We start from the raw sequence: 14,948 nt of genomic DNA on the forward strand, positions 1-14,948 counted from the left end.
TCATTATGTCATTTGGTTCAATGCATGTTCTACTGTTGAAAAGAGGGAATTTAGTACTCAGTTCCAGGGAGAGCGTCGCTTGCCGAGCATAAGCTGCGGTTAAAGACAAGACTGTGGGCTTTTCTTTCACTCTTTCTGCCAAACCGGGCTGCACCCTCTTAATGTGGACACAGGAAACAAAATAACTTATCGTTGCAAATGCTGGGGGAATACCATTGCACTGGACTTGCTTGTTGAGTGATATGTTTAATTTGTGGCAAATGCTCCAGTTCACCCCTCCTTGAGCAAGAAAATCTCCCACTGAAATCAAAATTGGGCCACGGTGATCAGGGTTAGTCATAATATTGCTGCGCGTTAGAATGTACTGGCCTAGGAGTTTATAGACAAGTCAAAAATGGCAAGTCTCTTATTGTTCCGGATTACAAGGCTTTGTTTTGATATTCTCTTTTAACTGTTATTTATACAAGATTCATGTCTGAATTTGACATTTCTAAGTAGCCATGTGTCTCCCAGCTACGGGTACAAAAGTCCATTCCGGTTTGCTCTGGAATATAGAATACCGTGTTCCCCACTGCACAACTTCTGGGAATTGGTGGCAATTTGACCTTTCGATGTGAAGATAAAATGTGTAATTATTTTTCCTTATGAAAAACAATCCCGGATTTCTTGTATATCTTTTGTGGACTACTTTAAATGGAGTCTTCTGGAGCTGAAATGAAATTTGCCAATTTGGGGATTTTAAAAAAATGCATTTAGTACACTGAGCTTTTGAATCCCTCATTACAGTTATCTCGATCTTTTATCCTAATTGCTAAAGAGATGCCAATGTATACATCTGCATCTGTGTGTGTGTGTGTATTGAATCCACAGTATGAAAGTGTGTCACCTCTCTCTGCAGTTTGCAAATGTTTCACACAGAGCTTATTGGAGTGCGGTGAAATAGACTGATCGGTGTCATTCTACTTGTGTTCGTTGTATTTTTTGTAAAAAAAAAATCAGATTCGTGTTTATGTTCATAGTTCAGCACATTTTCTGATCTCTTTAGCTTAGTTCTAGATTTTAAGTTTTACAGTTTTGCCTCAAGAAGAGGACTCCCAATTTATATATATCCCGAGAGAGTGTGTTTAAAAATCTCTTCTAATCGTATGCCTTTAGATTGCCATTATGATTCCGGAGCCTTCCCCAACTCATTGCTCTGAGTTCTTCTTTCTGGATAATATGATTTATTCTCTGCAGCATTTCTAAAAAAGTATAGAGCTCTTTTCCCGACACAAATCTCTCTCTTTATGTGTTTCATCCCAACTCTTCTGCCAGGATCAGAATTATCCTTCAAGTAGACTCAGTTTTACACGCTACCAGGCAGCTCTGTGTTCCTAGTGCTCAGACCTGGGGGCAAGAGGGGTGTTAAAGGATGAATTAGTTATATTAAGAAGTGCTGATTTAAAAAAAAATGAAGCTAAAGATAATTTCAAACAAGTCTCGTGCTGTCTGAAGATTCCTGCATTCTTGTATTTTTCTTTGTATCCCTCCTCCTCGGGAGCTTGAGAGACATACACTGCGGGACAAATTCTATCCATACAAATGTATGTGAATAGTTCATTGCTAGTGACTTCACTGAGAATACTCAGGTGAGCCAGGGCACCACGATTTATGAGAGAGAGAGAGAGAGAGAGAGAGAGAGAGGGAATCATTGTCTGGCTGCATTCATTTGTTCTATTCCATTCGCTAGTTTTTCCATGCACTTTAAGAAACGGATGGTAATTAACAAAACCAGCAGCTATGTCTCTTTTCCCGGCTCTTGTCTCTTGATAACGAACAACTTGCACTATCAGTGTTCAATTTCAAAGTGTTTTGTTCACATGAACATCTTGTTTTGCTCTTATTAAAGAATTGTTTTAGTTCACTCTGAATTTTGTCTGCCCCAAGGTCATATTCAAAACTGTTCTCATTTCATGTTTTTCTAGGTAAATCTATCTCTGAACACCCCAAACCAACGTTTGGATGAAACGCAGGCGATCTGGCGTCTGAATTTCAATTTTAAGACAAGTCAAATAGCTCAAGAGTAAGTACTCGATTTTATGTATATATTTGTAAATTTCAATTTGGGTCACCTAATTGAAAAAAACAAACAGCGTGACCTTTAAGCGCGATCTGTGTGTGGAGGGGCTGCTCATTAACACCCTTTTGCAAGATTTCCCTCTGATCAGTTTAAGTCGAATAAAACCAGCAACACTACAAAGTAGCTTTCAGGGGGAAGTAATACCAAGATTGTTTTAACAATGAAAGTCACATGCTGCAGCAATTTCTCCATGTTTAAAATCCTTAACATATTTTACAATATTAAGTCTCACTGCTGTGTGGTTTGTGTTTTTCAGCTGAGCTGTGAGTAGTTCCTAAAGGGTGCTGGAAAGAGATCCTGTTTACTGATTGTTTCTGATTGTTGTTTTCTTGATAACAGAGCAAGCCACTGAATGGCTGTTTGAGCTCAGGCGCCACAAACATAAACTTAACTGCTAACAATGTCCCGGTCCGTGATGGAGGATCTATCCGCTCCTCCCAGGGACTCCTGAAGTGTAGACAGAGAAGCTAGTTCATAAGGAGTCAGAAAGCAAGAGAGGCTGGAGTGGGGGTGGGGGGAGAGAGAGGAGACTTGCGATAGGACTGACCAGAATGCAGTAGCGTTGTATATTTCATTGTCTGCACTGTCATTAGCGAGGGAAGCTGATGCAAAGTTCATCTGCCTGTGTCTTGGGAAAGACTTGTGTGATTTATTTTGCAGACATCTAGCCTTCCTGACCTGATTTGTTTATGATGTTATATTTGTATGTAGTTCCCCCCCCCTTCCTTTTATTTTCATTGTATCGTAACCAGATACGTGATTTAAAAAAAAATCAAATTCTAAGGTGACACTCAGCAATTTGGGCCCGATCCTGTTTGTAGGGAAACTAAAATGAGTTGTTGCTATTATTGACAGCAGGGAGAGAGGGATCGGATCCCCGCGCGGCTGTCTGTCTTTGCTGTTGAAATTGAATTGATTCCCGGTAGCTATGGAGTTCTACGAGGGAATTTGCAAAGATTAGATTTCAGGAGTAAGTTTATTTATACCCCCCCGCAGATTGGGACAAAGCAAGGCAAGGAGCCGTGAGAGAGAGATAGAAAGGGAGGTGGGGGAGGTGTTGGGAAATAGAGACACTGGTCAAACCAGATCTCGGCTCCTATCTATGGGGCAGAGCTTGAGAAGCAATGGGAAGAGGAAAATAGGGTGTTACTGTGTCTTTTCTTTCGGAGGCTGTTCAGGTTGGTAGATCTCCGAGGCTAATCCAAACAACTAGCTTGACTTGTGAGGTCCGAAGTCTAGACAGAGCTGGTGGCTCGGCGGCTCCTTATCTGTCTTTGGAATCAGCCAAAAAGACTTTCTTAATGTCCACAGCAGCTCTAGGATCTGCCAGGCCAGGAGCCACCACACCTCGCAGACAGGACAACAAATACACCACCTGGAGGCTTTACAGCTCGCTTTATTGTTCTAATGGTGAATGTTTCAAAACATTCAGCTGTCTGTCTCTCCCTCTGCACCTCGCTTCCTCTCCCCTCCCACAGGCGAAGGGTGTAAACAAGAGCGCACGAGTTTACTAAATAGCCGGTTTCTTTTAAAAGCCTCTCTCATTTGGGGGGAGCCTCCACCTGACTGCCAGAAAAGGGAACGTGCTAATAGAGACCTCGAATCGTGTCATGAGAGTCAGGGTCAAAAATCGGGTTCCGATCGTGTTGCTTAAGTTCAAGTTTTGGGGGGTGGTGTGGGGGGGAGGAAGCTAAACTCCCTCTTACTCCTTATCGTTAGGGAGCGATCGAACCAATTCAATTCAAGGAGAGGAAGTCAGCTCAGATCCCAGATCTTCTTTGGGAACTGGAAATTAACCTCTTTATACAAGGTTTGTGGATACTGCAGTCAGTTAAGGTGGTTTGATGCAGTTTTTGGTTATATGTCACCCCGATTTTTTTGATCTTTCAAATTTTGTTGGTGTCCTCGTTTGTCTGGGCGATTTGTAGATGTATATTTCCTTATTGTACAGTGAATGAGTCCGTAAGAATTCTAGTTCTATCTATCCAGCACAGACAGGAGCAGATTCGGATCGCGGCAGCGGTGTAAATCCGGAGTATCTCTCTCGGAGTCAATGAAGTTTCTCGGGGTTTACACCGGTGTAATTGAGATCAGGGCTATAATCATGCTAGTCCATTTTGAGAAAAGGAAGTTGATTGCTATAACCACAGAGCATTGCATACTATTTGCAGTAGCTATTGTAATTGAGCGTACTAACCTGAAATTAGGAAATTTGTCTGTGGCCAGCAACTCAATTCCTATACAATTTGGAAAGCTGCAGTTTGTGGATGACTAGTGTTTCTATGTTTAGACTTCATAGTTATAAACACCTTTGTGTTTGGAGCAGAACAATTACAACTTATAACTTTCCTAATCGTTTTTCATCAAAGACATTTAAACAAAATAGGAGAATCTCCAATGTTTCCAGGAATTCAGGACTAAGATAGTTACATTTTCCCCAGAAAAGGATTCTTAACAGTAATCCTGGCACTATTTTTTTTCTCATGGGTAAAACTTTCTGTTTATTTTGATCTGTCACAAATACAAGGTGTTGTTTGAATTGTGTTAAACTTAGCAGGTATATAGAGATAATATTAGACAGGTCACTGGGCATGATAAAGTAAAATATGGTGGGAATTAACTTGAAAAGTTTATGAAGGGTTTTACTACAGCTCATAAGTTATCCTTCCTATAGAAATGTGATGCTATGGATAAGATCTTATAATGAATGTGACACTTTTAAAATAAACCAGGGTTTGGAGTCCAAATATTTTATCCCAATATTAATATCAGGATACAAACTATGGGTCCAACCCTGAAAATGCAGAGCAGAATTCTCCTCATTGGTGTACCTAGTCCCATATAATTAATTGGACTACACCTGGGAGTAAGGATTTTCAGAATCAGGCCCAATATATTAGTTCATATAGGGCCTTCTGCTTCCGTTAAAGCCAGTGGAAGATTTACCCTTTACAAGTACGAATGCTTGAGCACATAGCTCCTAAGGTAAATAATCATCTCTGAGACTGTCCTACTACCATTGAAGTCAATAGCAAAAGCCCATGGACTTCAATGTGTAGGAAATCAGTGCCTAATTTTGTAGTTGAAAATACCAATTTTTCCAGTCATTTTTCTCTACTTTGCATGAAATATTTATTTTACCATATGTAGCCACACAATATTTACCATCCAAAACTATTAACCCATCAGTACATCACTAAAAAGCATCTTATTTGGTATAATAATTAGAAACCATGTTGTGGAACCAAACAGTTCTTCCCTTACTCAAGTGTAGCTCCCTAGCAGACACAATTGTAGGAATTCCTATTTCATGAATCACTGGCAGGACAATATGTTTTATGCAAATTGCCTAGATATTATTTTAGAGAACTTAGCGAAACTAAGAAAACAAAAACAATCCTCCCCCAACAAACAAACAAAACTAATTTAACATCCTAAATACTTCTGATGTTCTAATTTCAATGCACTACCCCTTTGTAATATGAAGTGGATAAGGGTTTTCAGGATCGGGCCCTATGTGTGTAAGTTTAAGAGTTTACATATAGAGAATGATCCTGAATTCCTTCCACACCCATTGAAGCCAGTGGCAATTTGGGATGTACAAGAAATCCAGGATTCAGGCCAATAAAAGAGAACTGAAAAGCTTTTTAATCCCCCCCTGTCTAAATCACTATCGCTGAAGCAGTAGAGTAATTTTACTCACTTGACTTCATTATCACTGAAGTCAATTAGGTTTTGCTAAGGAATTCAGTGGGAGCAGGATTGAGCCCCTAATGGCCTGTGAGCTCACCTAGTTGCACACCTCTACCCCGATATAACGCCACCCGATATAACACAAATTTGGGTATAACGCGGTAAAGCAGTGCTCCGGGGGGGGGGGGGGGGCTGCGTGCTCCGGTGGATCAAAGCAAGTTCGATATAACCCAGTTTCACCTATAACGCAGTAAGATTTTTTGGCTCCCAAGGACAGCGTTATATCAGGGTAGAGGGGTATCAGTTTTGTTTAAAGAATGTTTCAGTTCAGTTGTCATTTTGAGACTCCTTGCCTCTAGAGCTGTGTAATGTAACGGTGGGGTTGGGGTGGGGGAGGAAAGAAACAAAACGATATTCATACAGAAGCAGTATATTAAAGTTAGTTGGATACTTATACTTCGCCATTTTTTAAACAGCAGTTTTGTAAATTCACATCTATAGACGTTATAAATTGCAGCACCTTGAACTGGTAAACCTTCAATGCCATTTTTATCTACCATGTAAATATACGTACTGATGTATTTTAGAACACAGACTGTAGGCCCCAATCTTCAAGCCCTCCATGAATCGAACACACATTGACTTCAGTGGAGCTGTGCCTCTTTACTTAAATTTGGCCCATTGACTTTCATCACTTTTCAAAGTCAAATATCTCTGCTGATGAAATGTAGGTAATGCCAAAAACAATTAGGCTATATCATGGACTGATCACATGCCAAATTTCTTTTAATATATTGTATTAATATCATTTTTGGGTACTAGGAGTTAAAGAATTAGCCATTAAAATTGTCCTGGAAGGAAACATTGTACGGGGAGACTTTGGCAAACCAGTAAAGTGCCTAAAACCACTATGGCTTATTGTTAAAAAGCAACCTAGTCAGCAAGCTGTAAATTGGCCATTCAGCAATCTCAGCTTGACCAAGGCAGGAGGGGAGGGGGTTTTGGGTGCCACGGAAAGGGAAGTTACCAAGAGCTTTGGGTTGAAAGAACCCCTGGTAACAACATGTCACCTAAATTCTCAGCTCAGCAGTTTGTAGATTCTTTAAGATTTATTATGTCTTTTTGAAATGTCTTGAGTTTGCTTTCGCCAGCTAACTTCTCAATTCATAGCACCCAAAACACAGGAGAAAATGAAGAGACAATAGAAAATCTATTAAGGTTTTAACTACCGTGAACATTAGTTTTATAACTATCATGTTATTAATTTTCAATTTTATATAACTTATTTCCAGTAAATATTTTGTCTATTAAAATGTTTTTCTTGTTTGAATCATCAGCTCATTTATTCAGAGATTTATTTTACTATTCTTTACAGTACTCTGTGTTTGGGCAGTGCTTGGTGAAATCTCAGGCACTCTCATAATAAACAGGAACAATAATCATAATAATTAGAAGCATAAAAAGGCCTACTTGGTGACTTTAGCACATGGACACAAAGCCAGCTCTTCTAAGCATTTAGTTTATTCATCCACACACAGGTTCAAATTCGGGTCTGCTTCTGCTCCCACCCTCATTGCAAAACTCCTGACAAGTTAATGGGAGAAGAATTGGGCCCCGGAGTTCACTGTGCTTCTCCAGGAAAAATGGGAAATAAGAATGAAAGGCATGAGAGAAAACAGCTTAATCACTGACAGTACATTTGTTTTATGCTGCAAAAAGGGAGCCTTTCTAAAACAAAAAGCATAATCAAATATTTGGCTGAAGAATAGGTTTATAAAAACAATACACTTATTTAGTAGGTTTTTGATTTCGTCACAATCAGGAATAAGTTGTGTGTTTAGGCCAGTAATGCTAGTAGAGGTGGTGGGAGCCCTTCATTCTACAACCTGCTTCAGATCAATATCCTTTTTGGCTAATTAAGGCCATTAGGGAAGAAAGAGTGTCAACTGCTGTTGGAGCACATCAGTGTTTCTCTTAGGGAGGGCATATTTCTCACTTCACTTATGGATGATGTGGTGCAGCCTTTACTGAAGCAATCATCAACTGATACTGACAACCTGGTATCTGTTATCTTTTCCTGGTTAAAATCTGTACAGAGTTGTGGCAAGACAAACAACTCCCAAAGTATGTGGGTGCTGCAGATCTTCATCAGTCCAGGTATAGATCTAGGAAGAATATTGAGGTTAGAATTAGAAGATCTCCCAATGATGGATGAAGATCGGGTGTCCATGCTACTACTGATTATCTATTGCATGCCTTTGAGATGGCTGAGGTGAGGTACTGTTGATGGGTCTGTGAATCCTACTGGGAATAGACAGGTCTGTAATTCAGTGGGGCTGTTAGAGTGTAGTTCTGGGCAATTGTACTTCTGCCCAAGAGTTCTGTCATGTGGAGTCTGCAGGACTCAGCCCTCCTCCTCATGGCCCCTCCTCTTGTTCAAAGTACATATGGGTCTATAGGTATCGCTAGTGAGAAGACATAGTCTATCGTGTTTACAGTATGCTAATAGCACTAAGCATAGAGGGCCCAGATTCTCTGCTGTACAAGAGATCTAGCCAGCCTTAGCAGTGTGGAGGGGACAGAACAAGGGAGAATCTGGTCCTAGATATCTGTCTCATCCGACTCACTCATTGCTGTCTAGTGCCACCCACTGTTTGGGTGAGATTGAGGAATAGATGAGAACCGGCTGGCTGAGCGTAATCTGGATAAGACTTGAGGCTGGTAGGTTGAGAGAAGCTGCCAGCAGATATGGCAAAGATTGTATCTGCCCTTCTTCCTGAGGGTGTGTTTCTGTCAGTTCACAATCCGGAGGTATGACTGAATTCTCAGCTATTAGTTGATCATATTGCAGCAGGTTGAAGGATGGCCTTTTCCCCATCATTTGCTGTTCAGAAGGCTGTTGTCGCTTCTTTTGGATGTATACCTCATTCTTAGGATCCTGGGCCCCGCCACTTAGATTGCTGCAATGCAGTCAATATTGCATCAAATAAATCACTCTGAACCGAAGCTTGGGCAGAATGCTGCAGCTGCTCATTAAGTTGTGTATCTTGCTGGGAGCACATGACACCGGTGCTCCTGGATCGACACTGGCTGCCTATTAGTTTCCAGGTGGAGTTTAAAGTGTTATTTTTGACCTACAAAGCTCTAAGTGGTCTGCGACCTGCCTACTTGAGAGAATGATTCTCTCCCCATGTGATATGGTCACAGCTGCAGTCAGTGGGAGGTGCTGAAGTTGAAGCCCCTTCAGTATAAAAGAAAGGCAGCTGCCAGCAGTGTGTTTTCTACAAGGGTTCCTCTCCTTTTTAACCTTCCCTTTCCCCTTTGGTCTGCAATAGCTTGAATATGTTGACCTTCAGGGCATACTTCAAGGTCCGTCTATTCACCCAGACTTCTGGGGGGAGGGAAGGGCACAGGAAGGTTTGGTAGCTGTGCTGAAAGAGGATATCAATTATGGGTTTGATTCTTTCTCTGGATAGTTATTTTCTAGTTTGGGGATGAGGATTAGCTGCTTAATTTTTTTCTATCTGATTTTATTTTTAATTTGTGGCAAAGGTGCCTTATGCCTCCACTTCAATTCTGGCCCCTTCCATGCAAGAAAGGAGAGATCCATCTACACAGGGGCCCCTTCACACACAGATCGGGTGGGGGTAGGGGTGGGGGGGGACAATTCCCTCCCTGCTTCCCACCCCCCTCCCGGCAATGAAATTTCAAAAGACACGATCTCCTTTCTAGAGTTTGTCTGAACTATCCTGTAGGATTCAATGGCAGGGATATAATTCTGTATTGAATTCTATAGGATGGTCCAAACAACTTATAGAAAGATTATCATTTTCTATGGGACTTGTTCAAAATGGTTAAGTAAATATAATTAGTGACAATTGATTTAAATCATAAAGAGATCTTTTTGGCTTGAGTAGCAGGAGAAAGCATCTTCACAGTAAGAGACTGGGATAGAGAGTGGAAGAATTTCCCCAGGGAAAGAAATGGAAACTCTGTGGGTTGGGACATTTAAAATTAGCCTGGACAAAAAAGTAAATGGCCAACAGGGATAATCCTACATTGGGAGGGAAATACTTTATCATCATAAACATTTATTCAAAGCTAAAATGGTGCTAGGTATTTTACAGAGAAGTAAATTAGACACAGTCCCTGCCCCAGAGATCTTAAGAATCTAGATCTAATGGTAGACATGACACAAGTGAAAGCAACAACAAAATAGGAACAGTGGGATAAGAACACAACAATAATATTGGATGGTTTCTCACAACCAAGAATTTATGAGGAGACTCAAAATAAGCTTGATTCTTAGTTCTGTTTGTCAATGCTGCCTACAGTATCTAGCAAAACAGACTGACTAATTAAATTATATTTTTAAATAAATGATTTTATTTTAAAACAGATTATTTAACAGTAAATTAATCTCTTAAGTGGACAGCATGGTTACAAATGGAAAACTATGGATATAATTTTATTGCTGACTCTGTGGAATGCTTGTATTTCAGACTGCATTCAGCAGGGGTGGCCAACCTGAGCCTGAGAAGGAGCCAGAATTTTCCAATGTATATTACCAAAGAGCCACAGTAATACGTCAGCAGCCCCACTATCAGCTCCCAGCACCTCCCATCCACTAGCAGCCCTGCTGATCAGTGCTTCCCCCTCCCTCCATGCACCTCCCGATCAGCTGTTTTGTGGCATGCAGGAGGTTCGTAGGGGAAGGGAGAGGAGCGAGGGCATAGCAGGCTCAGGGGAGGGAGCGGGACAGGGTGGTATGGGGGCAGAGCCAGGGGTTGAGCAGTGAGCACCCCTGGCACATTGGAAAGTTGGCACCTGTAGCTCCCCCCCTGGAGTCAGTGCCTATACAAGGAGCTACATATTAACTTCTGAAGAGCCGCATCTGGCTCCAGAGCCACAGGTTGGCCACCCTGGCATACAGCATTCTAAAACTGAGGGCCACATATTCAAAAGGTAGGCCCTTACTTCTGTGGATGTAAATTTATAAAATACCTGGAAATATATTCCTATGTCATTATCCTCAATAGTATAAACAATGTGGTACTCCAAAACAAAACAAACAGAGTAAAGGTATTCAAAGTAGTAGCTCAGATCATGAGGTCTAGCTGGATCTTGGTGTGGGAGGCTTGGGCAGGGACAATGGTGTCTTTAGTTTAAACATCCTTTGTGCTCCTATGATCCTGGAGCCAGTCAGGTGCCAATTCAACCCAAGGTGCAAATTAGGGCAGCCTCAGGGCTGCTCTAATTTATGAAGACTGATGATAGCTCCCTAGGGGTCATTGTACAGCTGAGGCTCATTGGAGCATAGCATTATCTGTCCACACTTCATTCCATCCTGAATGTATCTGCCTCCCACTCCTGACACACCCTATGTGCAGGAGGGTTGGGTAGAGAGTCCTATTTCTGTCCCTTTTGCCCCACTCCCACAACACAGGGTGGCCAGAGCATGCATTGAGGATCTGACCCAGGATGTTTTAAAATGCCATATGTCTACTGAATAAGCTAACCCTCCTCAAAGATGTTTTGAAAGAACTTGTTCTACACTTAATCACCCAAATGGTCAGTCTGTTTGCCCCTAGAGAGTTTCAAGGTCATCATGAAAAAGTTGGGGATTTTCCCACAGCAAGGCTCAGTCTCTGTGTGAGGTTTGGAGATTCTGCTTGGTCCAGTCTTTTATATCAGAGTACAGAGGCAATGTATTGTCATTTAGGGACTGACTGAAAACCACCCAAGCTGCCTGTCTGTTGGCTTAGTTATGTTTTACCTATTTTAATATTCAATAAAGTTGTGGCCTTTTCTTCTTCCAGCCAAGGTGTGTGTGTCTTCATTTGAGTGTGCTTTCTGCAACCTTAATTCTGTATTTCTCGTCCTAAAATATTGCCAGCTTCTCTTTCATTTGTCTCTGTCCTGGCTCTGTTAATTCTTTGTCATGATGTGCTAGAGTCTAAATTGAGTCAAATGTGGAAAGTAAATGTGACAATGATATTTTAAAAAGAACCTCACAGAGCAGGAAAATCCTACTTTCTCAATATCTGGTAATTCACGCAGGCCTAGAGTGACCAGACAGTAAGTGTGAAAAATTGGAATGGGGGTCAGGTAATAGGCGCCTATATAAGAAAAAGATCCAAAAATCGGGACTGTCCCTATAAAATCAGGATATCTAGTCACTATACACAGACCAATGGTCACATTCTGCCTCAAATTATATATTGGTCAATTCCAATGATTTGAGGGCAGTTTCCTGGGGGATAAGTCAGGACAGAATTTGCTCCTTAAAGTTTTCCTTGGTGGTCTGATGCAATCATATTTTTAAAAGTCAGAAAAAAATGCAAGGGTCTATTTGGAAATCTTTATTCTTTCACTAGGAAAAAATGCATGTGTTTGTTTTGATATACATCACCTGTTATGCTGTTGGCTGTACCTTCATTAAATGCTGTGCCCATCAGTTGTTTTATTCCTATACCATTGTGCTGGGCAGGAAGTGATGCTAATACATAATGCTTAGGGTGACCGTAGTTCCCAAAGGGGAAACGGGACACCACCCGAGCCCTCCTCCCCTCCCCAGCCTCTGCGGGGATGGCCTGAGCTGCTCACTTTATCCCCCCACAGGGCTGGCCTGAGCAACTCACCCAAGCTTCCCTCCTTCCCCCCAACGGGGCCAGCTGCTCGCCCAAGCCCCCCTCCCCACGGGTGGGGCAGGCAGGGTTCAAACAAGCAGCAACTAGATGGAATGAGCATATTTTCCAAAGGCTGGGGCTGCTGTTGCTGCGCGTTCGAGCTCTGCCTGCCCTGTGCTTGAGCCCTGCCTCCCCCTTGTGTGGGGCTTATATCACTGCTCCCCCCCCCCCTGCATTTTCCTGAGCATCCCACTTTTTCTGACAAAAGTGGGCACGTGTCCCATTTGCTCTTGCCAACTGATCAAGTCAGGACAAATGGCCACTTTTGCCAAAAAAAGTCAGGACAGAGCTTAAAAAAGGGACTGTCCTGGCCAAAACGGGACATATATCACCCTAATAATGCTTCAACTATGCAGGAACATGAGAGAAAATATTATTTCTCTTTCAAAAGTCTGCTCCTGTTGAGTTACAAAGCTGCATTTATTGGTGAGGGAAGGATGTGAAACTCCAGGGGGTGAGGGCTACTGCATACGGGAATGGCCAGCTGCCACTGCACGTGCTACAGAATCAACCAATCACCTTTGTCCCTGTCTCTGCAGGCAACTTGGAACTGAGCCCTCCAAAAACTGCAGCCATTAACAACAGAATTGTGTACAGATTTGTTAAGGTCTGAACTATCAACACCTGAGTCCCCAGAGTGGTGTAGACTCAAACTGCAGCTAGCCCGGTGCTGCCATGAATGGTTATGATCGATAATAAGCTGAAGTGGTGTGTCATTGGAAACTGGACCTACTAGATGCCATGGAGGAAAAAGCACAAACTATGAACACCAATGCAACCTTCCCCCTGCCCTCCTGCACGTCCTACTTTTGTGGTTGGGCATAGTGCCCAAGGAAATGGCTGCACTCTTAGGCCAGTGCTGGCCCTGACCATGGCTGTCAAAGTGTATACATGCCTATGGATGTTGGACTGGTCTGGCCAGCTACGCTTCTCTGCAACATACTGAGGTACCTATGTAAGGTCATATGGGTTAGCCACCTATTTTTGCTTGTCCCTTGAGTGGTTGTTTAAAATAGGTTTCATTGTAATAGCTGTCATATTTCCTGGGCTAGCTATACCTCTGCCCGCTTTTTGGTCTCTCTGTGTGCACTCCTGCAGACCACAGAACTTGTGCCTTACCTCTCCTGGGGTAAAATTTCACAATTTTCCTGCTCTTAGAGCAGGCCCCAGGCTGCAACACTCTGTATATCAACCCTGCTTATCCAGCAGGTCTGACAAGCAGTTCTTCCCGCTGGGAGTCTGTGATCATTGGTGTATATGGTTAGAGCTGGTGAAACAATTTTTGTGGAAATAGGTTTTTTTGGTCAGAAAATGCCCTTTTGATTACATTTCATTGAGAAAACTATGGAAAAATCTATTTTGAAAATGTTATGTTCCATTTCAAGATTTTTGGAATGGAAATTTTTGATTTTTTTATTTTGAAATACCTTTTGGTTTTGAAATTTATTTAATTTTATATAAAAATATAAAAATAGTAGAAATCAGAGCAAAATGTTTTGAATTTATTGAAACAAAACATTTTGACTGACCTGAAATAAACTCTTTTTGGAATGTTATTGAGGAAAATAGTTCCAAGAATTTTGGCTTTTGATCCCAATTTTGAACAATTTTTTTAAAAATCTCAATTTATTTTTTATTTATTTATTTATTTTTACAGAAAGGAATATTCTTTTTCCAACCAGCTCTAGTGCAGCCTACTTAAAACCAAAGTATTATTTGGAAAAATGAACAAAGCATAAGAGAAAAAGGATTTTAAAATGCCAAACAGTCCACACACATATATATCTTACCTAAAGGCTTGCCATCCCTTGATGATACCTAGGCAGGCCTAACTTCTTTAGACACCCTAGTTGGATGTCATGTGTCTCAGTCTGATTCCCTTGAACAATTCTCCATTCTCTTGAGAGTGTTTTTAAACTGCTACAGTCCTTTTGTTCTTCTGTGATCCTGGGATTTGGCTCTTCTGGACAAAACCAGTTGTTCAGGTTGGCAGTAAAAATAGTCAAAGCTGACGGTTCAGATGTTGTCCTGTAACAACCCTCAAGTGTTTGGTGAGGTGTGGCTTACCTCAGGTCATTCTTTTCTTACCTGCTTGTTTTTCTTTGCAGCTCCCTATTAATCTAAACTAATATATTCATACACTAAACATCCCAATAATCAGATCAACACAGTAGACATACATTGTTACAGAAAAACTCAAATTCCATCACAACAGCCTATATCAAATCAAAACCACAGGCCCAAATTCTGAACTGGTGAAGATTCCAACAGGAGTGACCTATGCACATCGAAGGATAGAATTTAGCCCAAAGCATGAATCTGCCTGAAGACATTGTAGAGTATTTTCTCCTCAGACGCTCTTCACATTTTTGTTTTTCTGAGGGTACTATAGTCTTTTCTTTTTTCTTTTTGTTGTGAATAGATGAGAGTTCTCACCGACCATAGCA

The sequence above is a fragment of the Mauremys mutica genome, chromosome 6 (genome assembly GCF_020497125.1).
Source record: "Mauremys mutica isolate MM-2020 ecotype Southern chromosome 6, ASM2049712v1, whole genome shotgun sequence".
NCBI lineage: Eukaryota > Metazoa > Chordata > Testudines > Geoemydidae > Mauremys > Mauremys mutica.